The sequence below is a fragment of the Telmatherina bonti genome (assembly GCF_933228915.1).
Source record: "Telmatherina bonti genome assembly, chromosome: 23".
NCBI classification, from domain to species: Eukaryota; Metazoa; Chordata; class Actinopteri; order Atheriniformes; family Telmatherinidae; genus Telmatherina; species Telmatherina bonti.
In genome coordinates this window covers 857,582-882,324 of record NC_136632.1, presented here as the reverse complement: position 1 = coordinate 882,324, position 24,743 = coordinate 857,582, and the positions used below count along the sequence as shown (strand labels likewise).

Here is a 24,743-nt window from a genome sequence, read left to right as displayed (position 1 = left end):
TGATTGATATATGTATTCATTCATTACATGCTATGCATACAGGGGTAGTTTTTGCTGTGTGCAAGCTGGGAAACCGCCCAATGGATCAATTTGGGGGCAGTTTTCTAGACTGGTATTGCTCTTTTCCACGCCCATGAAAGCATTTTAATGGGCACTGGGCTTAAATTAAAACAAATTAACGCAAACTAAAACGCTGGAACTTGAGCCTCTTTTTTTCTTTCTTTTTTTTTTTTTACTGAATTGTGCTGAGCAAATTTGAGATTGATCATTTCAGATTTTTTTTGTTTGTATGTTTAATTGAATTTAAAGTGTTTTACTAAGTTGACATGGTTCTGCTGGACCAGACTGGAGACAGAAAATGGATCGACTGAGAGCAGAAAGGAAAATAAACAGAAGACAAAGAGAAAACACTGCAATCCAACCACAGATCCTCCAACATCTACTGCACGTGTACAGAGACATAAAGGACATCTCATATCCCCACCAGGAAGACAGTCAGAAACTGGAAGGAGCACCAGAGATGAAGCCAGTAACACACCCAACAAACCTGCGGGACGACTCACATGCAGGATACACGGAGTGAAACGTGTTTGCAGAACAATCATCATGCCAATGTGATCCTGTCTACACAAAGGTCAAAGTTCGGCCAGAAAGGCCCTGAGGCAGCAACCGCCCTCGAGCACAGGATGAGTAGCATCTATCCATACTTACCAAAAACTGTTGATCTGGAACATAGAAGTAAAACCAGTTTAAGGCTGTACCTGACAGGCCTACCAAATCCGGTGATCTATTGTATCAAAGGTGGCACTGTGGAAAGGCAAGTTTATTTGTATAGCACCTTTCATGTACAAGACAATTCGAAGTGCTTTACATTACAGAAAAAAAAGCATAAAAGAAAATACAAATAACAAAATCATAATAAAATCGTAAATTATATGATACAGGATAACCATGGTGGAGAGATTCGGTGAGTCTAAATAACATCTAAGATCATAAACCTTTAAAAGGGCCAGCTTGGTACTGTGGTATGTCCTAAAACCAGACTGATATTTTTCTAAAATATTGTTTTCATGCAAGAACTCACCATTTGAAGAGAGTAGTTCAGCATAAACTATTAACTGTTTTTAAAAGTGTTGTAATGGCCTCGAAAAGGGAGGTTGTTGGGTTCAGCTGGGAGAAAATTTTAGGTTCTCATGTAACTCCACAAGAACTCAAGGAGTGGCAGTGTGCTCCTCTGAGTGCCCACCATGCAACACTGAGAGGGCCAAACTGGAGGCAGACATCCAGTTTGTAAAAGCGAACTGAAGTGGGGGGTGAAGACCAACATGCGGCTGCACAAATGTCCTGCATGGAGATCCTTCAAAGGGCCCAGGATGCAGCCAGGTCCATAGTGGAGTGCGCATGCAGGCTACATCTATGGTGTCCACAATCCAGTGGGAAAGCCCTTTGCTTTGTCATAGACCTGCCCACATGAGACTTAGCCCAGAAAACAAAAAGCTGGTCACTCTTCCAGAGTCTTTGTTTTGTAAGCTCATAAAAAAGTAAAGAAAGAGCCACAAGAGCATGAGCCTTGGGTACGAGTGCTGGATTGGGCTTGATCAAGCTGCATTAGCTACTGGTTTCCTGGGACTTGGGGCCTGCAAGACCCTAGGAGGGTTGGGTTGCATTTGCATGATCACTTAACATAACTCACCCCTGGTATATAGTAAACACACACCCATGCACCCCCAGGGGAGACCCAGGACACACTGGATGGATTATATCTCTTGGGAAGATTTTGGGATCCCCCCCGCAGAGTTGGCAAAAGTGGCTGGGGAGAGGGAAGTCTGGGCTTCCCTGCTTCGGCTGCTGCCCTTGCGACCCGACCCCGGATAAGCGGGGGATGGACGGATGGATGGATAGATGGATGGATGGATGGACGGATAGATGGACGGATGGATGGACACCCATGCACATGGTTGCAGGGGCACACACTCACACACTCCAGCCATCAAACATACTCACACACACCCACACCACACCATCACCTACATGTACACAGCAACAAACATCCACACTCCTGTACATGTACAGCTTCCTACTCTGTTTGTGGTTCCTCATTGTTCGTCCTTGTAGCATGTCTGCTGTGCTGTCTTTTAAGGATTTTTTTTTGTCTTGTCCAGCATTTGAGAAAGCAGAATGAAGTCAAATTTACTTTAGCAAGGGTAAAGTAAATTTTATACAATAATACTCCCCTTCATATTGTGGATTCTCATTTTATTTTTCTATTTATTTTGTAGGTTTGTGTTACAGATTTGGAAGTCTTTGAAGGTTTAGATGTTTGATGATTCTCCAAAGGTGTAAAAATGTTTAGTTTATCTGTTGAGAAGGTGTAATAGTTACTGTGGCTTGAAATACTTTTTGTTCAGTTTTTTCTTTTTCCTGTTTTTATTTCTCTCCATCATTTCTCTCTTTCCCTCTGTTTTTTTTCTCATCCTCTCCCTCTATGGTTTCTTTCCCTCCAGTCCGGTCCAGCAGTTATAAGCTGAAATGACAGATTTATGATATAAATACTAAAACAGAATAAAGCTTAATCAAGGGGAGCCATACATCCATGTGCTCCTGTGAACTTCAGTCAGCAGTCTCAGAGGCAAACATCATGAGAAGCACACAGAAGAGGCAAACAACTGGACATATAGTTGTCAACCTTTATTTTCCATACTCAACGAACCAACCAGACTGATTAAAACTGCCTGCTTATATAACCAAGCTTAACTGGACCATACCATTCCCCCAGGTTCCCAAAACAGCTATATACACAGAAAACACAAAGATATTTACATTAACATTTTAACAGAAACTATACATATATTTACATAGCTCTAACCACCCCAACAATCATACTTAAATTATCCAGCCCCTGATTAACCCCACTCTAAAAATCCATTCTCCACAAAATCCCCCTTCATTTACTCCACTGCTTCAGTTCCCTCCCCCCGGAACCATTAAAAGGCGCCTGAACACCTGTGGTGTCTTTTCTCCATTACTCAGTCCTGGAAAGCAGAGACAATCAGAGGTAAGTAAAACATCAGTTTCTTGCACATCCTTCAGGAGCTTTAAATCTACTTTACCCATTACTCCAGTCTTATCTTTACAGGGAAGCCTAATATGGATGACTCCAGGTTTCTTCACACAAACATCATGAACCAATAAAACAATACAATAAACTCTGTGTACTCATTTTACTACTTGTCTTACCAGTATAAAACATATTAAACCAATTTAACCAGTTACCCAAATGTTTGCTGTCGTTAATCCATAAACCACAGTAGAGTCACAACATCTCATTGTGACATCTCCTCACCCCCTCTCCCAAGTGTGCAGCACCTCAATTTTCATGCACACGGGAGAGACAGTCTGCTACACAGGTGGTTGTTCCTGACCGATATCGAACAGTAAAGTCATATGCTTGTAGAGACAGGTACCATCCAGTGAGACGTGTGTTGGAGTCCTTCGGATCCACTGCAAGGCACGATGATCTGTCTCCAGGAAGAAGTGACACCCCATCAGATAGTACCTAAGGGACTCAATTGCCCACTTCATTGCCAAACACTCCTTTTCCACTGTGGAGTATCGTGTCTCCCGATCAAGAAGTTTCCTGCTCAAGAACAACACAGGATACCTCTCCCCCTCCAGCTCTTGCACCAGCACAGCGCCAAGGCCCACCGCAGAGGCATCTGTCTGCAATATGAAGGGATGCGAGAAGTCTGGAATATGAAGAACCGATTCACTTGTAATAGCCGCTTTCAAATCCTTAAATGCCTTGTCACAGTCCTCATTCCAGGCAACCTTGTTGGGTGCAGAAGCGTTGGTCAGGTCAGTAAGTACAGCTGCTCGCTCAGCAAAATGGGGAATGAATTTGCTGTACCACCCGACCAGCCCCACAAAGGCTTGCACCTTCTTTTTAGTGGTCGGCACAGGATATGCATGAATGGCGTCCACTTTGCCCACACGAGGCTTCACTAACCCTTGGCCAACCACATGGCCCAGATACTCCACCTGGTGATGTGCCACAACACACTTGCTAGAGTTGATAGTCAGTGCAGCCTCTTTGATCAGATGAAGAACATGTCGAAGGTGAGATACATGCTCCTTCCAGGTCTGGCTGAAGATAATTACATCATCCAGATATGCAGCTGCAAACTGGGGCACACTTCTCAAAACCTCATCCATTAATCTTTGGAACGTTGCAGGTGCCCCTGGAGACCAAATGGAATCACTTTGAATTGAAACATGCCATACGGTGTTGTAAATGCTGTCAACTCCTTGGATTCTTGTGAAAGGGCCACCTGCCAATAACCCTTACTCAAGTCCAGTGTTGTGATGAACTGAGAGTTGCCAACCTTCTCCAACAGTTCATCTATACGTGGCCCAGACTGGAACCTTGACACTGCGTTGAGGTACCTGAAATCAATGCAGAACCTGAGCGAGCCATCCTTCTTTGGGACCAACACAACAGGACTGCACCACTCACTAGTTGATGGTTCAATGATTCCCAGCTCCAACATCAAGTCAATCTCCTTCCTGAGCTTAGGAACCAGACGCTCTGGAATTCTGTAGTATTTCCGGCGGGGGACCGCATCTTCCTTCAAATGAACTTTATGCTGAACCAGCGTGGTGAATCCTGGCCTCTCACTGAAAAGGTCTGCATCCAGTATACCCATTATCTCCCTCCGCTGGTCAGGATTGAGATGTGACACATCCATTGTGCCGGATTCTATCTGCTCACCTGGAAACAGCTGCTCTCTCCCCTCTTCCTCCTCCTCAACCACTCGAATAAAGAGTTGCTGCTGGGACCCCTGCTGGCCCTTGGGTGCTGGTAACTGGAACTCTTTCAACAGGTTGACATGAAAACACTGAAGTTTCTTTGACTTGTCAGGCACATAAAGTTCGTAGGTGACCTTACCCAAGCGTTTCGTAATCTTGTAAGGCCCCTGCCACTTGGCTAACAGCTTACTGTCTTGTGTAGGGAGGAGCAACAACACCTGCTGTCCAACATGAAATGTTCTGTCCCTAGCCCTCTTGTCGTACTACGTCTTCTGGTGGGATTGTGCCGTAGTCATGTGCTCCCGTGCTAATACACTAATTTTCTCAAGCTTGTCTCTCATCTTTAAGACGTAGGCCACCACATTCTCTGGGTCCGCTGTTGATCTCTCCCAGTGGTCTTTGAGGAAATCAAGCGGCCCTCTAACCTCCCGGCCATAAAGAAGTTCAAATGGTGAAAAACCTGTCGATGCTTGTGGCACCTCCCTGTATGCGAACATGAGATACAGGAGCCATTGGTCCCAATCAGTGCTCGTCTGAGATACAAATTTGCGCAACATGCTTTTCAGCGTTTGATTGAATCTCTCAACCAGGCCATCCGTCTGAGGGTGATATGGGGTGGTCTTAATACCCTTAACTCAAACTTGTATAGTTTTAGTTTAGAAAGGAAGTACCACAGTCTTTAAGGATCTCTCTAGGTATGCCCACTCTTGAGAACAGCTGAATAAGACAATTTGCAATTTGTCTTGCTTTAACTGATCTAAGGGGGAAAACCTCAGGATAACGAGAGGCATAATGACAGACAAACCAAAATGTATCTATGACCTGATGAACTTTTCTCAAGAGGCCCCACCACATCCATTCCTATCCTGTCAAAAGGTGTCCCGGTGAGTGGTAAAGGCTGGAGGTGGGCTCGGGCTACTCCCCGTGGTGATGTTAACTGACAGGTCTCACATGAAGCACAAAAGTCCTTTAACTGGGCATACATGCCAGGCCAAACAAACCTCCTGGCTATTCTGTTTAGTGATTTCTGGAATGCCAGGTGACCTGCCCATGGGACTGAATGACCAAGGTACATTACTTTTTGTGTGGCAATGCTAAAGCTTCTGCTGTACCCTGACGTTGATAGAGGATGCAATTTTTTTTTATCACATAACATCTGTGAGACAATCTACTCTGCCTTTCTTCTCCCCCTCTACTTCTGACACTTTATCAAACCACACCTTTAATTTGGGGTCATTTTTCTGGAGTGCAACTATATCAGAGGGTACACTATAATCCACGAACTGGCTGGGTTCTTTTACGCTCTCCTGTTGCTCATTGTGTGCCACCAAAAATTTTTCCCTCCTCCTTTGTGCTCTGGACTTGCGAGCCTTCATTGGACTCATTTCTAAGTCACCCTGGTGAAAGGGCAGCTCCTCAAGGAGACCTTTAGCTGTCTGGGATCTTGTTGCAACCATATTACAAATGGCGACTGCGGGGGGGGGGGGGGGGGGGGGGGGGGGGGGATCTAGTCCAGACTGCCCCACCACAGCCTGCACTAATGTCTCACTACGTCCCTCTACAGGAACCTTAGCCTGTGCCTGCTGAATCAAATCATAGAGCAAAGGCACGTCTCTACCTAATATTACAGCATATGGCAACTTGGGTACAAGAACTACTGGCATAAGATATGTTTGACCATCAATAGTGAGGTACACTTCAGCCGTCGGGTATGCTTTCTCATCCCCATGAACACAACCAATGGTAGTAGTGGCCTCATTCCATAGCTCTCTTGGTACAAGACTTGCCAAGACCACAGATTTAAAACACCCAGAGTCTAACAAAGCCTCTTCTTGTTGACCATTAACCAGCACAGATATTGTCAAAACTTCATTCTTAACATCAACAGGTTGAGAAGGTCGGGGAACTGTGCATAAGAGTGAGGGCATACTTTGTCTGGTTGCTGGACATGTATACTGGGTATGCCCTATAGCATTACACTGATAGCAACGTGTATCTTGCTTAGCTTTAGGGAGTACTTGCTTACTGGAGTGAGATTTTATTGAAAACTGTCTGTGACTACTATGATTTCTAGCCTGTACTTGACCACCCCTCTCACCCCCATAGGACTTACTGCGCCCAGAAAAGTAACCGTCACGGCCGAAGGTAGGTCTTCCTCTCCCACTTCTGGCTGACAGGAAAACCTCTGCCAGACATGCAGCCTCCTCCGCAGACTCTGGGCCACGCTCCCGGATCCAAACTTCCATCTCTGGGTTCACCATCCTCAGAAACTGCTCCAGAATTAACAGTTCTGAGATCTGTCTCACTGTGCAGGCATCTGGTTTCACCCACTTATTGAAAAGGTCCTTCAAGCGCACATACAGTTCACGAAGGGTTTCTCCAGGATTGGTTTCCAGAGCACGAAATGTCCTTCTGTATGTCTCAGCTGTGATCTCACATTTAGCCAGAATCACCTCCTTGACCTTGTCATAGTCGTTCGAGTCATCTAAATCCATAAGCACATATGCACTGCGTGCTTTACAAGCTGAATAGCCCACTCTTCTTTAGGCCAGCGGCAAACAGTGGCTATTCTCTCAAATGTTTAGATAATGTTCAATGTCATCATCTGGCAAGAGTGGCAATATCTTGGGCTGTTTGTGAAGTAATGGCACCCTCAGTGTAGGATGTTCCATTGTTCGGCTAGTTAGCATCTCATATTGCTCGTCCACTCCACAATCTGTGTCATTATGAGCATCAACATCATCCTCCTGCTCTGCTCGGCTCTCAAAATCATCCTTCAGTTCTTTAACCTGTGTTTTCAGCTGGTGAAACTGATGCTGCAGGCTTTTCCATATTTGATTTTGGCGTGCAGCCTCCTTTTCTGCCTGCTGTTCTCTGAAAGTTTGTGACAGCTCCTCTTGGAAGATTAAATCTGTTCAGCAATCAGGATGCTGGACATGACAGGTTAGAAAAAAAGGGAAAAAAATAAAAAGAAAACCTTTCATATGGTGGTGTCCGAGCTGAATTACTGAGACAGTGGTTTAACCCAAGTAACCACAGACACGACCTGAAGGGCAGGGTTCTGTGCAGACAAAAACAGGCGAGACAGGCTCTGAATGTGCTCACTCTTTCCCTCAAAAGGTGGGATGAAACAGAATCCATGTCCAAGCTCTGAGTAGGAGAGGCTGGTGTGCCCTCCCACTTTCCCCACAGAGCAGAAACAGCATCAGGCTGTGCAGCCTCAGCAGAAGAAATGAAGATTTCATCATCGTACATGTGCTCTTCAGATATGAGAAGCTCAGAGGATTCCTCCTCCTCATCCTTACAGTCAAGATCGAGAAGGTGATCCACAAGGGGGGCCACCGATGCCATGTCCACCTAGTCATGGTGCACAATTTGGGCTTTGCATCCGCCTCCAGCTTATCATCGCCGGTGGGTGGCAAGTCCTGGCCCGACAAGCTAGCTTGGCATACTAACCATCTTCGGAAACTCTTCATGGCAAAACAAGCACAGCATAACCCAGGGGCTTGGGTAGCTGCCCAGGCGTTTTCCAGCCCGATGCAGTTCGAGAAAACCAGGTGTTAGGGCTGGGCAATTAATCAATTAATTTGAATTTGCTCTTTATAAAGATTTATTTTTTTGAAAATCTGGATTTTTTTTTTGCCCCACCATCACCTTTTGGGCTTCTGTACCTTAAAGTGACGTCAGCGTACTCCCGCTGGTTTCCCATGGAAACACATAAACACAACGTGGCAGTTAGCAACGTACACTAGCGCCCCCTCTGCATTTTCATCAGATGTTGTTTGTTTCGACAAACAACAATTGTGATTTGCAGGCGTTTCCATCGAACAATGTTTAGCATATTAGCATCAAGTGTTGTAAAATCTCGTTTCTCTCGTGAGATTTTACAAACATTGCGGTTTTTTTTAGGGTTTTCTACTTGCTGCGGAGAATTTGCTTCAGATTTTCTTAGCTTTTCTTCCTCACTTTCTTTTCTAAAACTCTGAAATTTGCTGTTGTGTATTCCACACCGCGCCATCTTTACTGGGAATTAACTGGTCATGACCCCCACATCACGTCTGGGGACATGTAAACGCAATAAAAGTATTTCCATTATTCTATTCTATTCTATTCTATTCTATTGAGCTGGACACTTATCCTCGCCAGGATACCCTGAAGGATCTTCTTGAGAGGTAGGATGAAAACCAGGAGAGGACAGATTCAGAGATGCCAAGCTCAGAGAGTGTGGAGAGGAGAATCTGATGGTTCACTGTGTCAAAAGCAGCAGACAGGTCCAGCAGGACCAGGACTAAGGATTGACCAGTGGATCTGGCAAGCCAGAGGGAATCAGTAACAGACAGGAGAGCAGTTTCAGTGGAATGGCCTTGCCAAAAGCCAGACTGATATGGATCAAAAAGGTTTTCATCATGGAGGAATTGCGAAATTTGGCTGAAGACTGCATGCTCTAGTACAGGGGTCGGCAACCCACGGCTCTGGAGCCACATGCAGCTCTTTAGCGCCGCCCTAGTGGCTCCCTGGAGCTTTTTCAAAAATGTTTTAAAAAAATGGAAAAAGATGGTGGAGGGAAATATATTTTTGTTTTGATATATTTCTGTAGGAGGACAAACATGACACAAACATTCTTAACATTTTCCAGCGCTGTAAAAATGTGTAGAATAAATATTAAATTTTAACATTTCTGTCAAGGAAGATTTACGTCATAGCCTGCGACACGCGTAGCTGATCTATCAGCAGGGCGGGATGCCAGGCAGGTGGCGTTGTAAACAAACCGGGGCTGTGTGATGGGACATGGATCCCAAAGGGAAAAAGAGAAAATTAACCGAGGAGAACAGAGGATTCAACGTTTCCTGGACCGAATCATTTGCATTCATCACCAATGCGGAAGGATTGCCTGAATTTTTGCTCTGTAGCGAGAAGTTGTCAAATAACAAAAAAAGTCATGTGGAAAGACATTTCCAGGGAAAGCATGTGCGATTGCATTACTTCTGGAGAAATTCGAGAAGCACAAAAATAGATTTAAGTGGATTGCATTTCCAACCCGGGAGATAATAAAGCATAGAAAACCGTTCACAGATGGTGACTACATGAAGGAGTCAGTCATCAGCATATCAGGACACGTATTTCCAGACTTCAGAAACAAAACTGAGATCATACAGAAAATCAAAGACATGCCCCTCTCCGCTAAGACAGTGAAGGAAAGGACCATTAAAATGGCGGCAACATCACCGATCAGCAAATCAAGGACATTAATTCATCACAAGTTACATCTTACATGTTGAGAAGCCGACCAGTGATGTCCGACAACAGAAGTCACATTAAACGGGGAAGAACATCATCCTTCATAGACACAGACTGAGTAACAAAGTGGATGTTTTCTTAAATGATTTCTGATTTTTGTCAGTATATATCTGGAATGACACTTGGTAATGGTGCTCAGGTCGGAGGATAGCTGCGTTGGTCACGTGTCTAAAGAGAAGAGGATGCTGCTGTGTTTTACCCTCGCACTGACTTGCTTGACAGAAATCAAACTGTATCAATTTGATTTGACATACTTTACCTTTTTAAAAGGCTGCTGGTTTATTTTTTATAAATGCAGGCTGCGTTTTATTGCACTGTTTGTTGCCCAAATGAGGGTAATAAGGCGTTATGCACATTCCATTTTGTTGTTTTTTTTCTAATTCTTAAAAATAAAAATTACATTTAAAAAAATCGGATTTCTTTATTGCATTGTTTTAATTTAATCAATGCAACGAAACACAATTCATTAATATTGTAATGAAGTTAAACATGAGGCGGCATCGTACAACAGAGTAATTACGTGGTGCGACATTCTCTACCGGATGCGCTGCAGGGAAAATAAACATTTTATCATTAAGGCTCATTCTGTATTTGTAGCCAACTTAGTCATTTTGATTGTAGGCTGATATAGCTAATATAGATACATAAAGCATGTGTTTTCTTCATGATAAGGCTTATATAAGGCTTTTAATTTTTTGCGGCTCCAGACATATTTGTTTTTTGTTTTTTTGGTCCAATATGGCTCTTTCAACATTTTGGGTTGCCGACCCCTGCTCTAGTAGTTTAGATAAGAACGGCACCAGTGGGACCAGCCGGTAGTTTCCAACCTGGACTGGGTTGAGTGTGGGTTTCTTCAGCAGCGGGGTGACCCGAGCTTGCTGGAAGACAGAGGGAAAGACAGCGGATTCCAGAGAGGAGATGATAATATGAGTTACTGCAGCTTTGATCGTAGGAGAAATGCTCTGCAGGATGTCGGTAGGGACCGGATCAAGTGCACAGGTAGTGGGTTTAGAGTTCTGTAGAAGCTTTAGGACTTCATTCTCATTCAGAGTGCGGAAGGAGCAAAATGAATCACCACTAGCTGGATGTGGTGGACTGAGCTGGTCAGGCTCAGAGAAGTGATTACTGATGGTAGCAACCTTTTCAGTAAAAAAGGATGCAAACATTTCTGCGGTCAGCATGGCGGGAGGCTGAGCAGCTGCTGGGGAGAGAAGAGAGTTGAATGCCATGACTAGCTGTCGAGTGTTAGGAGCATTGCGGATCTGGTTCTGATAGAAGTCTATCTTGGCAGCCTTTAGGCTGGATGTGAAGACTGAGAGCTGAAGTCGGTACTCTGACAAGTCAGTGAGTTTATTGGATTTGCGCCACTTTCTTCCTGCTGCCCTGAGACCTGCTCTGTGACGTCTTAGAACCTCAGTGAGCCATGGACTGGGTGGGTTCTGTCTGGCTGGTTTAGACAGCAGAGGGCAGAGTTTGTCCAGAGAGGAGCAGAGTGTTTCTGGAGCCTCATTAGCAGACAGTGAGGAGAAGTCTGAATCAGATGGGAGGGTGGAGTTAACCTCATCAGACAGCTGTGCGGGACTTAGAGATGTCAGGTTTCTGCGGTAGGAAACCGTCCTCGGAGCCTCATGAGCGCCTCAAGTGCCGAATATGCAATATATTTTTATATGAAAATGTCTGAAAAACCACCTCGAGATTGTAAAAACTTTTTAGCCTGATAGGCTACAAAATTGTCTCATAGACATAAAGACTTGGATGTCTAGAAACTTTCTACTCTTAAACTCAGATAAGACTGAAGTAATTCTCGTTGGATCTGAAAAACTCTAAATTTTCCAGTTTTATAATGAACCTGGATGGCATTTCTGTCACAATCAGCCTTGCTTCCTCCAACATTGCTGCTTGCCACACCCCTAATCAGTTCACTGCTCTCACCTGCCTCTGCCACCTGTTCACAATCCCCATCAGTTCAGCCTGCGCATATATGCAGCCTCCAACATTCACTCACTGCCAGATTGTCATTGCTCTCATGCCTGACCTTCCAGCACTCCGACCACAATTGCCTGCCCGTTACCGACCTGATCCGTCCCCGACTTCCGCTTCCTGCCTTGCCCTTGGAGCCTGCTCCCCAGTGGTTACTGGGTTTCTGTCCTGGAGGACCCCCAACCGCGAGTTGTGGATCTTCACTCACCTTGCTGTGCTAGGTGTCCACTCTGTCGGCCCAGAGGAAAGTTGCTCTGCTCTGTTCATTGGGAACCAGAGTTCAACTCCAGCACCGAACCTCATCAAGTGGCTAAAATAAAGACTGTTAACCTGCCCAGATCTCTTGTGCTGCTTTTGGGTCCTTTCTCCGATAATTTCAATTACTTTAGCTTCCAGTGCTACAGTGAGAAACCTTGGAGTAATATTTGACCCTGACCTGTCCTTTGGTCCACATATTAAGCAGGTTACTAAAACAGCCTTCTTTCATTTACGTAATATAGCCAAAATTAGGGACATTCTGTCTCGGAGTGATGCAGAAAAACTGGTTCATGCTTTTGTTACTTCGAGACTAGATTACTGTAACTCTCTATTACTGGGCTGTCCTAAATATGCCCTGAAAAGCCTTCAGCTGATCCAGAATTCTGCAGCCAGAGTCCTGACCAGAACCAGCAGGAGAGATCATATTTCTCCAGTTTTAGCCTCTCTTCATTGGCTGCCTGTTGAATCTAGAATAGAATTTAAAATCCTTCTCCTTACATATAAAGCCCTCCACAGCCAGGCACCACTATATATCAAAGACCTCATTGTTCCTTATATACCAAGCAGAGTACTTCGTTCGCAGACTGCAGGCTTACTTGTGGTTCCTAGAGTCTCAAAGAGCCGAGCAGGAGGCAGAGCCTTTGGTTATCAGGCCCCTCTCTTATGGAATAAGCTCCCAGTTAGTGTTAGGGAAGCAGACACCCTCCCCACCTTTAAGACTAGGCTGAAGACTTATCTTTTTGATAAGTCCTATAGCTAGGGATGGTTAGCATCCCTTAGTTATGCTGCTATAGGTTTAGACTGCTGAGGGACATTTCCTGATACACTGAGCTTCTTTCTCTTTCTCTCTCTTTTATTCCCCCCCCCCCCCCCTCCTCTTCCCCCCACACAGCAGAGGCAGATGGCTGCCTGTCCTGAGCCGGGTTCTGCCGGAGGTTTCCTTCCTGTTAAAAGGGAGTTTTTTCCTTCCCACTGTCGCCAGTGTGCTTGCTCAGGATGGGAGATTGAGTTGGATCTTCCAACTCAATATTTTCGATATTTTTATTCGGACAAAGGAGGTGCTTTTTTTGGAGACCTAAACGTGCTCGAAAACTCACCAAATTTTGCCTACCTCCCCAAGGGAATGTGAAAAATTTTGGATTTTGAGGTGCTCGAGACTGTTCGGGCGATGTTGAATGACAGCGCCACCTATTCTGGGTGCCCCGCCACTGCATGTCATCAATCTTCATGAAGATTCATACACATGATCAACATGAGAGTGTGAACAAAAAATCCTCACAATTTCATGGTGAAAAGTCGACAGATAGGCAGCCATTTTAGGTCAAAGGTGCCATTATGGCATTTTACTCACCTCGTATTTTAATGAACTCGTCCTAAGGCTTTTATTCCACTGTGCCAAAAATTGGTCAGGATGTTCAGGAGGTATGTGTGATTAAATGAGATGCTATTGTTTTTTTTTGTTTTGTGCTACTTTTTTTTTTTTTCGAGGGGCGGGGCCTGAAAGTTTGATGTCTCGCCATGAAAAATTAAACGGATATAACTCCCACATAAAGCAACATTTCTGCACCAAATTTGCTAGATATGATGGCAGTCCTCTCCTACAGAGGTCTATATGTCAATATTTTGATTATGAAATAGCCACGCCCCCTGGAGGTCAAAAGTGTTGTTTTTCACTCACAGACCCATAACTCTGGCTTGGTGGACACCACCCAGTCCAAATTGGGTCAGACATCACAAAACATGTTGATGAAGAGATCCGGTGAAAAGTGTTGCTCTACGCTGCACAACATCCCTGTGACGCCATGGCGAAGTTCCATGTGACATCATAAATCGCTATAAAATTCTTATTTTCCACGTTTGAGGGTCAGGCTCCCAAGCAAATGGTCCCAAACACTTTAAACTACTCCAAAACATGTCAAACCTATCATGATGCCACAATAAGAACCTCAAGTCGCTACGCTAAACGTGACATGGCAAATGGTGGTCTGACGCCATGAAAAAGGAAATACCTGTAACCGAGCCATGAAACCTTTGATCACCACCAAATTTGCCATGATTGATGACAGGCAGGCCCTGAACTAAGCCCCATTGAAACACACAGGATAAAATGTTGCATGCCTCCATAGCGCCCCCTACAAAACTTCAACCAATCAGCCCCGCCCACTACATGGACCGACATGGATGAAATTAAGCACAATTGTAGAACCTTCCAGTACCTTCAAAAAAGTCTCTTGAACAGGAAGTTGGCCATTTTGAAAAAGGTGTAATTTCTTTGCCATGCATTTTAAACAACTCCTCCTAGGGATATTGTCCAACTGACACCCAAATTGTACAGGATGCTCAGGAGGCATGTACAATTAAAAGTTATTTTTTCTAATAGAAGATTTAGTTTAGGAGGGGCAGGCCCCCAAAGTTTGATGTCTCACTTACAAAGACGAAATAATAAAACTATAACATAAAACAACATATCAGCACCAAAATTGATACATTTCATGCCAGTCCCATCATGAACAAATCTGCAATTCAACATTTGGACTACAGATTAGCCCCACCTCTTGGCAATAAGAAATGTCTTATCCCATGAACCAGGAAGTACCATGAAACGTTTGATCTTCACCATATTTGCAATGACTAATGACAGTTATGCCATGAAGTGAGTAAAATTAAAACATACTGGAGAAGATAGTAAATTCCTCCATAGCGCCCCCTCTTGAACAAAAAAGTCTCTTGAACATATGGGCTAAAAATCAAACAGGAAGTCGGCCATTTTGGAAAAAGTGCCATTTTTGTGGTCATTTTAGATCAATTCTTTGCCATGCTTTTTGAAATAATCCTCCTAGGGATTTTATCCAAATGTCACCCAAATTGGTCAGGATGCTGAGGAGGCATGTGTGATTAAAAGCTGTGTTATTTCTTCAAATAGGGGATATTGTTTATCGTTTAGGAAAGGCGGGGCAGCCTACCTGCGCCCACATCATTTTAATGCAATTATTCATTTAGAGCTTTATTGGAATGGCAACTTCTGTACGACTTAACTGTGTGAAATCTATAACATGTAGAACTGCTTCGTTTCAGAACAGATTTGGTTGACGTTTTATGTGGAGGAGTAACATATAAAAGGTGCATTTTTTTGCAAATGTTGTTAATGCACAACATTCTGTGTAAATTTTATATTTGATTTTGAACAAATGTCTCAAATTTCTTTGGTTTTATTTTATTTTCTGCCTTTGGTGTCGCCATTTCCTGTTTGTCCAGATGTTGTCGTACACCAGGTTCAGAGTTGGCGTGGAGGTCGGGACGTTCTACCGCCAAGTCGTGTTTTGAATAAATCCCAAAAGTTGACTAGAATTGGCGTAGGCCAGGTTTGTGTGACAGCTTCGCTAATGAGGCCCCTGGAGCGCCCACATCAGAGTCACCATCAAGAAGGCCCAGCAGAGAGTCTTTTTCCTGAAGCTCCTGAGGAACAACCACCTGTCTCAGTCTGTGCTGGCGTCCTTCTACAGATGCTCCAGCCAGAGCATCCTCACCTCCTGCTTCAGTGCGTGGTTCTCCAGCTGCACAGCTGCAGACAGGAAGGGGTTGTCTCCACGGCTGTTCCCAACCGTTTCTGGAGGATCTGCAAAGCCAGCACTGCCTCAGGAGGGATAAACAGATCCTCAGAGCTCCCACTCACCCTGGACAGAAACTTTTTGAGCTGCTACCTTCTGGTAAAAGCTACAGGACACTATAAACAAAGACAATCAGACTCAGAAACGGTTTTTATGCCAATGCCAACAAGGCAATAAACGCTGCATGAATGTATTTATTACCACTATTTTTTATATCTTTATGTTTAGAATTTTATATGTTTACATTTATTTAACCTCTTTTTTGCACCATATGACGGTTAACACTTTTTCAATTTCGTTGTAAACATGCAATGACAATAAACACATTCAACATAAAAAGCAAAATATTAATAATAAAACGAAGAATAAAATGTAAGAATCAAGGGGGCTCATATCCAAAAAGCTCCTCTTGGAAGAGTGAATGTGTTCAACATGGCAGGCAGAGCATCGTTCTGCTGTCAGGATGCTGGACAGGACAGGGAAGCTGGCAGGACGGAACTGTGGAGCTGCTGACTGTTAGCGAAGCATCTGAGACTAAGGCGATGTGAAGTTGGCCCGTAAAACTGGGAACACCAGTATGACAGTGTTTCCCTCAGTTGACGGTATGGAAGAGTAGATGCCTTTATCTCCAGCATAACAGGCCCTGCTCTCTGGTCCTCCTTTGCAGTCGAGCTCAGCTGCATGTGCTGACAAGGACCAGAGGATGGCAACCCATTATACCCACTTTAAAATTGCTGTATGGGCTCGCTGTGTGTTTCAGGATTAATTTTAAATTCTTTTAATGGTTTATCAATATTTTTTTGGGTATCGAGCTTTCCTTTTTATCCAGCTTGCTTTTAAATGACCAGCCCACACAGACCCAGAGGTCTATTTGTACCAGCTTTCTAGTTGTTCCCAGAGTTTGTCGTAAAACCGATACGGGGAGGCCATGTTTCACTGTTACAGGCTGCTTGTGGGACATCCTGCCACAGAATCTCGGGGATGCCTTTAATGAAAACCTCTGTTATTAACGAGGCATTATGTTAAAACAGCTGAAAATCCCAATCCTGACAGATACGTTTGCTAACCCTTTCGCTAACCAGAACCGACCTGTTATTTTCATATGAAACTCTGAGCTTTACATGTGATCTACTTCAATGGTGGTACATCTTCCCAATAAAAGATAATAATTATAATGTGCTGCAGTGCATAATAACAGAGCTAATTAAGTTCTTTATTTCCTGTGCAGAGCCAGATGACGTGTCCACAGAGACCTAATGTTTCCTGAGGACAGTTTTAAATGAAACAGTCTTCACAGCTGACTGAGGGGAACTTGCAGAGCACCAGGTGTCCTTCAGGTTATGAAAAGTCCATCATGTTGAGGAGATTTCTGGCCAGCCATGAGGAGCGTATAATAAATACTGATGGACAGAATTCATGCATCCATGATCTGGACAATGGTTCAGCTTACTGATCAGAGAAATAACCATGACAACCAAAGATTCTTGTACAGGGTAGAAAAAGATCTTTAATGAACTTCATCACCTTCTTTTGATGTGTTCATGCAATTTTTTTTCTTCAAAGTCTGCATCCAGCTGCTCTCTATCAGTTCATCATCACAAGCATCACTACTTCCACATTAACTGGATAAAACTGTAAATGACAGAAGGTGTGTATGAGCATGACAGGACAAACTGCTAGGAGGAAGTTACCTGCTATCCAATCATGTGTTGAACAATTTCAGTTTAATTATTAATATATTGCAGTAATTCAAAACTTAAAAAGTCTCGGAATATTTATATTGTATTTCACATTTTATATAGAATAGAATAGAATAGAAGTATATACTTGTTTGTGAAACTAAGGGATAGGAGAAACTGATCACAACGAGCCTCGTTATATTAAATTATAATATTTATTATGGTTCAGAGCAGAATTGTGAGTAATCCTGATTACTTTCAAAGTTTTTCTTTCACTGATTTTCTCAGATTTCTGAGCGTTCAGTGTCCTGGTAGTTTAGTTTTTTTATTCAACATTGCAACCTTTGATAATAGCAGCAGAGAATTTAAGCATTTTATGGGATTTTCTATAAATGCCTGGAAATCTGGGACGTAAAGAGTGACCGTGCTGGGCAGTGGTGTTGTAGCGTACCCACCAGCCATCAAACCCAACCCCCCCCGCATACTGCGTACACCCAGGTTTCACACACTGGCTTTCTTGAACAATTTATGTATTTCCTTTCTGTTTTCAATTTTAAAAAAAACCTCATATTTTACGGAATTATTTTGTTTAGTTTATCAAATAAACTTTATTACTTTATCAGATGTGCAAGAGCAAACCAAAGTGTTTCACAGTGAACAGATAAAACCATAAAGATTAACAACTGACACTAAAAGTTAGACATGATGAATAGACAGATAGAATAAGGTTAGGAATTTATCGTGGTATCCATCAGAAAGGGGGTGGCCAATCATATTTCTGAGGCGTCGTCTTTGTGACTCCCTCCAGCGGCTGAATTCGTACAACCAAAACACCTACTGATCCACATGAAATCCCTCAGAGCTCTGCATTCCTTGTTAATTCCTGTCAGGAAACTAACTTTTATCAGGCTGGACATTTGCAGCTGTGGTGTCTAAACTTGAGATTTATGAGCGGATAAATGCTGGAATCACACATGACATGAGAAGTAATCTGATCACTACAACCATACGTACGTACAAAACGGGGCCTGAAACATGTCACCTTTCACAGAAGTTTGGGATTCATAAGACACAGACTTGAGGAACAATGTGTGGACTCTGGCCCAGATGTATGGCAGTAAAGTCTTTGTCTCCCCGACGCCGAGGCGTGTAAAAACTGTGGCGTAATGCTTCCACATGGATGCAGACAGGAGAATTTTCATGCATCACCAACATTTCCTGGCCCTCCTACAGCATCGCTCTTAGATCTACGTGCTTAACTGGGTCCCGTATTGAAGAGACCGACTGGGTTCCCATGGCAACTGGCTCTTTATCCAAGTTTAACCAAAAAAGGTGTGTAAGGTGGTGAAGTTGTGTGGCACCATTCTGCCTCCCTCCTCCTGAGATTGACGACCACAGTACCCCTCCCTGACAAGGAGAATTTAACACGAGCTCGTCCGTTAATTTGTCATGTTTAAAACAGAAATGAAGTTCACGTTTTAACAAGTTCATTGTGTTTGAAATGTCAGACATGACGTCATGCAAATTATTCAATAAATTTCTATCTTCTTTCAGTTCATGAATTGATTTTCTGATTTTGTGTTTATCAGTCATCTTCCTCCAGACGCAGACCAGTCACAAAACGTCCCTTTACTTGTCGACACTACTGTAGTTATCAAACACAAACTATTTCTATTCCACCTCAATCAATGTCTTCTTCTTGTGTTTCGTTGCTCTTTTCTCCATGTTTGTCATTGTAAACCATGAAATAACATTGACCAGCTGTATTGCTATTCAACCATTTATGGTTGAATGTGGGTGTGCTGAGGACGGAACACGAGGCAGTCTTGTACACAAACGGTACAAAGTGGGATTTATAAAGGCAACATCGCTTGTACGAGTGCTGCACATCGGGACTGTTTTGGCAAACGCCGTTTCCAGCTTTTGGGAATTCGTACACTTTTAGTATCAATATGTTGAGACCGCTGGTCCTCTGCACAGGAACCTTTTACTTTCCTGACCAACCAGTCTCTCTTTTACTCTTTTCTATGGAAGAGCACTGGGGGAAACTCAATCCTAAACCTCTGGCATATTTTTGCTCAAGGAAACACATCACATTGCACATCATGTCCCATTAATAAATGGTGGGCAGTCCTGTTCTCACAAATGGATTTCCGACTCCCTTATTTCAGCCTTCCACAAACATCTAAGAGCCAGATACCATTTCCTCTCCATTACTGATTCTGAAGTTACTGCTCTGAAAGGGTGGAGCTGCTGGATTGGGTTACCATGGTCTGGGGTTTGGGGGTTTCATGTTCTCAGACATGACCTACTAAACCTAAAAGGAAAAAAGATTTTTTTTTTCTCACTTTAGCTGGAATTTTACAAAAAAAAGTTTATAGTGATTAAAATGATAAACAGTTCAAGGTTCAACTTCATAAGAACCACTTTAATCTTAATGATTCACAAGACTGAACCAATAATATGGGAAGCATCATCAGGTAGAACTTCATTAGAGCAACTTATTTAGTTTAATATAACCACAATAGAGGATGGATATCCCAAATTACAGCCAGATTTTAATTTTACATATAGAAAGCCAGGCTACAGAAGTCCAAACCATACTAAACTCGTGGCCCATCAGGTGTGGATTCATATGAATTACGACACATGGTGAGGAGGAGGGAACCAGAATTCATCCAATCTAACTTATTAGGAAGAAAAACAAGAAATGTGAGGCAAACTTAGAGAAGGAAACTCAACAGACTAAAAGACTTGTAGAAGACTAAAAGGCTGGGTGTCAGGGCTTGTTTTTAGTATGGTTGGTGTATTTGTTCATGTAGTAATTTGTCTTTCCTTTTGTTCCCCTTCCTTTGTTCCAGGCTGTGGAGCAGTCCTGGGCGTGCCAACACTCTGTCATCATTTCCTCCAGTACTTAAAGCTGGGGTACTCTGGGTGAAGCGGTTCCTCGTCCTGATAGTAGTCTATACATTCTGTCATCATGAACAATAAGAAATATAGTTAGACCCCTCAGTTTACTGTAAATCTGTAAAAACTCTGACCAAAATCAAATGTTCGGAGTTGTTCATTTCTGATAAAAAAGCCTTGGATCACGCAAAACCAGAGGGGTAGGAGCCAAGTCAGGGTGCTAGCTCCCAAACATTACCTACCCCCGCTTTAAGCAGGCACTTCCCTGCATTTAATTTATCAATTGTGTTTTCCGACGCAGATTGCGACTGTCTGCCGAGCTAACCCTAGAGCTCACAGCACGCACCTGCTAATTAGAAAGTTCCCCCAGATGTCCTACTTGTCAGCTTCTTCCTTCCAACAGATACAAAGTCTAATCCTGTTTAAATATGTGCATAACATGAAACCATAACCCTAGCGCTGCAGAGTTTTAATACTGACTTAGGTCCACAGCTCTTTTTGTGAACTAAAACCTTGTCCAACCTTCACTTTATTCCACTTTGACTAGTTTGAGTCAACAAATTCTGAGTTGGACTCAACTCAATCTGTTGGTTTCCTTATATAGGCTGTTATGAATTGGCCTTCATGATGTTTTCCTCTCTGTCTGTAAAGCGTCATGAGATGGCATTGCCGTGATTTGACGCTATATGAATAAAGTTGAATTGAATTGAATTATTTGGGAAACTGTGTATAGAGAAAGCCTGCAGAACTAGACTAGATGCACTGACCCGTTTCATTCGTGCCTGTGGCTTATAGACTGGACAGCTCCTGCCAGATGGGAGGTCCTGCCACAATTCAAGCCCTATATGCCCTCATTTTTCTCTTGACCCACTTCATTTCCCCCTCCATGCCTCCTCCCTGTTCAAACAACCAGACCTTTGAGATTACACCACAAAGCAGCAGAGCCACACTGATGTTATATTATCCCAGCCGGGAGGATGCAGAGGGGCAGACGGGGGCTTTATCAGGTTGAACAGACAGGGTCATACACCACCCTACATTCACCAACACCAGCTGTCGGTAATGTGTCAGGGTACAGTGAAACTTATAAACTGGGTCTGTGTTCTCCCTTGTTGTGGATTTACGGAGCTATCAAGTGGCTAATTGATGCTATGTTTCAGGATGTTACATCAAACTGTGCTCGCAGTTTCCACAAGGTCTGTAGATAAGTAAAGAGAAAGTAACTAAGTTAACTTATTTAACTAAAAAAACAAATCACATGTCCTGTTTTTCTCAAGGCCTTTACTGAATCAACGCTGGATGTATCTGTAACTGTTTTTATAAGTAGCAAAAGTTCCAACCTGAAAGTTTCAGCAATAAAACATGATGTGTCTGACTTCTGCCTCAGAACTCTCATACTAGATCCGAGACTGGGGTTTGTAGAAGCTTTTAACACCTGTCAACATGCAGACATTTTCAGATGTCAGATTATGAGGCCAAAATAATGTAGAATGAATGTGACAGATCTCGCAGTGTAAAGACCAACCAGAGGAAGAAAAGAGAAGTTATTACTGACAGAACTTTGTAGAAATAACACACAGTGACGAAGCCTTTTCTCATCTGCACATCATTCTCTAACATCAGAAACAATCACACAACACAAACTATGTATTTCCCCTTTTCCTCATTTACCACCCACAGTGTTTATTAAGTCTCTGAATTTTAGAGGCTTTGACAAAGCCCAGATCTTCCCATTTTCTATATCTTTATTCTTTAATAAGATGCATTACATCAATGACAAGAACCTGTGTGATCCACAACACCCTGCAGGCCCGGCGTGATGCAAATAAGTTTTGTGAAATGCCTGTTAAGATCTCCAGCCTCAAGCCTGTTCCATCCTCCACGAGAAGCAAGAACTGAGTTCTTGTTCTCGAGGCTGCATGAACAAGAAAAAACGTCTTGTTCGGAAGGTCCATACATCCTCCACGAGAAGCAGGTCTGCAGCGGGGAGGGGTCACTGCGGGGGGGCGATGTCTGCTTTCTGTGCAATTAACCCGGTTGTTACCTCCGCCGAGGAGGTTGCTTCCCCGGCGTCTTTTTGCTCAAGATAACTTAAAAGGTTACGGAGGGATTTTATAAATATTTCAAGAGTTGTTGCAAATGTAAAAATGAAGAAGTGATTAAATTCTGGTGGTGATCCGGATCACCGTTTGGATCCAGGAATGTTTTAAAAGGATTCTTAGACATTGTGCTTGGTGGAGGTTTCCGCTCTCCGAGTTTCTACTTTCATATTTAACGAGCAGCTTCGTCCGCGGCTGGGCGGGTCGTGCACGCGGCAGGGCGGGTCGTGCACGCGGCGGGGCGGGTCGTGCACGCGGCGGGGCGGGTCGTGCACGCGGCGGGGCGGGTCGTGCACGCGGCAGGGCGGGTCGTGCACGCGGCAGGGCGGGTCGTGCACGCGGCAGGGCGGGTCGTGCACGCGGCAGGGCGGGTCGTGCACGCGGCTGGGTCCGAGTGTTTTATTGCCACATGTAAAAATGTTGGTACTTTCTCACCACCTCGATCAGCTGTTTTATCAAAACAATCCGTTTTGCCGGCAACAGTAAAAACACGGAAGCAGCAACTCCGCTTCCTGCTTTCTCTGTGTTAACCACGCCCACCTCACATGTCCGACCAATCACACGATACTTCTCGCAGCCCCGCAAGAAAAAAGTTCTGCCAGCCCGGTGTGGCACGAACTGTCCTCAAACACGTCCGCGAGAACAAAATGGCGTCATTTTCTTCTCGGAGCCTCGAGAACAAGAAAAAAGTTTGATTCCTGTTCCCTGGTGGGCGTGGTCAGCTGGGAACTGGAGGCACAGCTGGTCCACATTTCAGCAATCAACGAACCACCTATTTAAGACCAGCTCTGCCTGCTATCCAGCGCCAGATTGTTGATTGCCCTGCGGTAAAACAGCTCTCGGCCTCAGCTTACGTTGCTTGTGCTTGACCTTGATTTGTAACCTGTCCTGTCTTCCTCCTGCCAGTGAAAGCCTGCCTGCCTGCTCGTTCGCTTGCTCGCCTGCCTGCCTGCCTCCTGATGCTCGCCAGTCTGCCAGTCTCTGAAAGTTCCGCTGGAAGAATTCACAGGAATCTGTGGGAAATCAATAAACCTCTCTCTGTACTCAGTGTCCGCTCTTTGGATCCTACTAGCCCCTCACCTACAACAGAACAATCTGGCCACTGAATGGATCCGACGGACGCGAACCTGGAAGACACCGCTGACAGCCTTCAGCGCACCATTTCAGGTCAGAACTTACGTCTCGCTCGACATGAGCAAATGATGCTAACTCTGGATCAGAACTATCATGCGATCCTCTCTCAGCTAACCCAGCTTACAACACACGTCGCCGGCTTGGGCCGTCCTGCACCAACTCAGCTGCCTGCTCCCAATCCGCCCGCTCACCAACCTGACTCAGCACACCCCGTAAGAGACGCATATTCCAGATCCCAAACCGTATGCTGGTGATTTAGGCAAATGTAGAGGATTCTTGCTTCAATGTTCACTGGTATTCGATCAGAAACCATTCACCTACGCCACGGATCGATCAAAGATTTCTTTTGTGATCGTACTCCTTGAAGGGAGAGCTCTGGATTGGGCTGAAGCAGCCTACGAACAACAGGGTTTCAGGCAGCAGTCATTTTCATCATTTGTCCATGAGATGAGAAAGGTTTTTGACCATCCTGTAAGAGGCAGAGTGTCTGCTACACGTCTCCTCAGCCTCCGTCAAGGAGGTACGAGTGTGGCTAATTTTGCTGTTTTCAGGACAGCCGCCGCAGATTCTGGGTGGAATGATGACGCTCTCCGTGACGTTTTTGGTAACGGTCTGAGCAGCCGGTTGAAGGATGAACTAGCAACCCGTGACACGCCTGAGTCCCTGGAGGGACTAATTTCCCTCGCCATCCGGGTGGACAACCGACTGCGGGAGAGGGACCGGGAACGGAGATCCCAATCTAGTAACAAGCAGGAGTATTCCTCTAGAGCCATATCATCCTTCCCTCACACAGCCACTCCCACAGAGGAGCCTATGCAGCTGGGAAGAGCGCACGTTTCCCCAGAGGAGCGGCAGAGGAGAAGGACCTCGGGTGACTGTTACTACTGTGGACTACCTGGACATCGTATTTCTTTCTGTCCCAACCGATCAAAAGACCAGGGTCGTCAGCAGTAGTGGGGGTACTGATGACCACA

General features: G+C 44.3%; 1 protein-coding gene across 1 annotated transcript in view; it reads right to left on the bottom strand.

The window, feature by feature from the left end:
- tmem178bb (transmembrane protein 178Bb) overlaps positions 1-24,743 on the bottom strand; it is a gene marked incomplete at both ends in the record, with an annotated part of 102,298 nt that overhangs the window by 36,193 nt on the left and 41,362 nt on the right. The gene's annotated exons all lie outside the window — the stretch shown is intronic.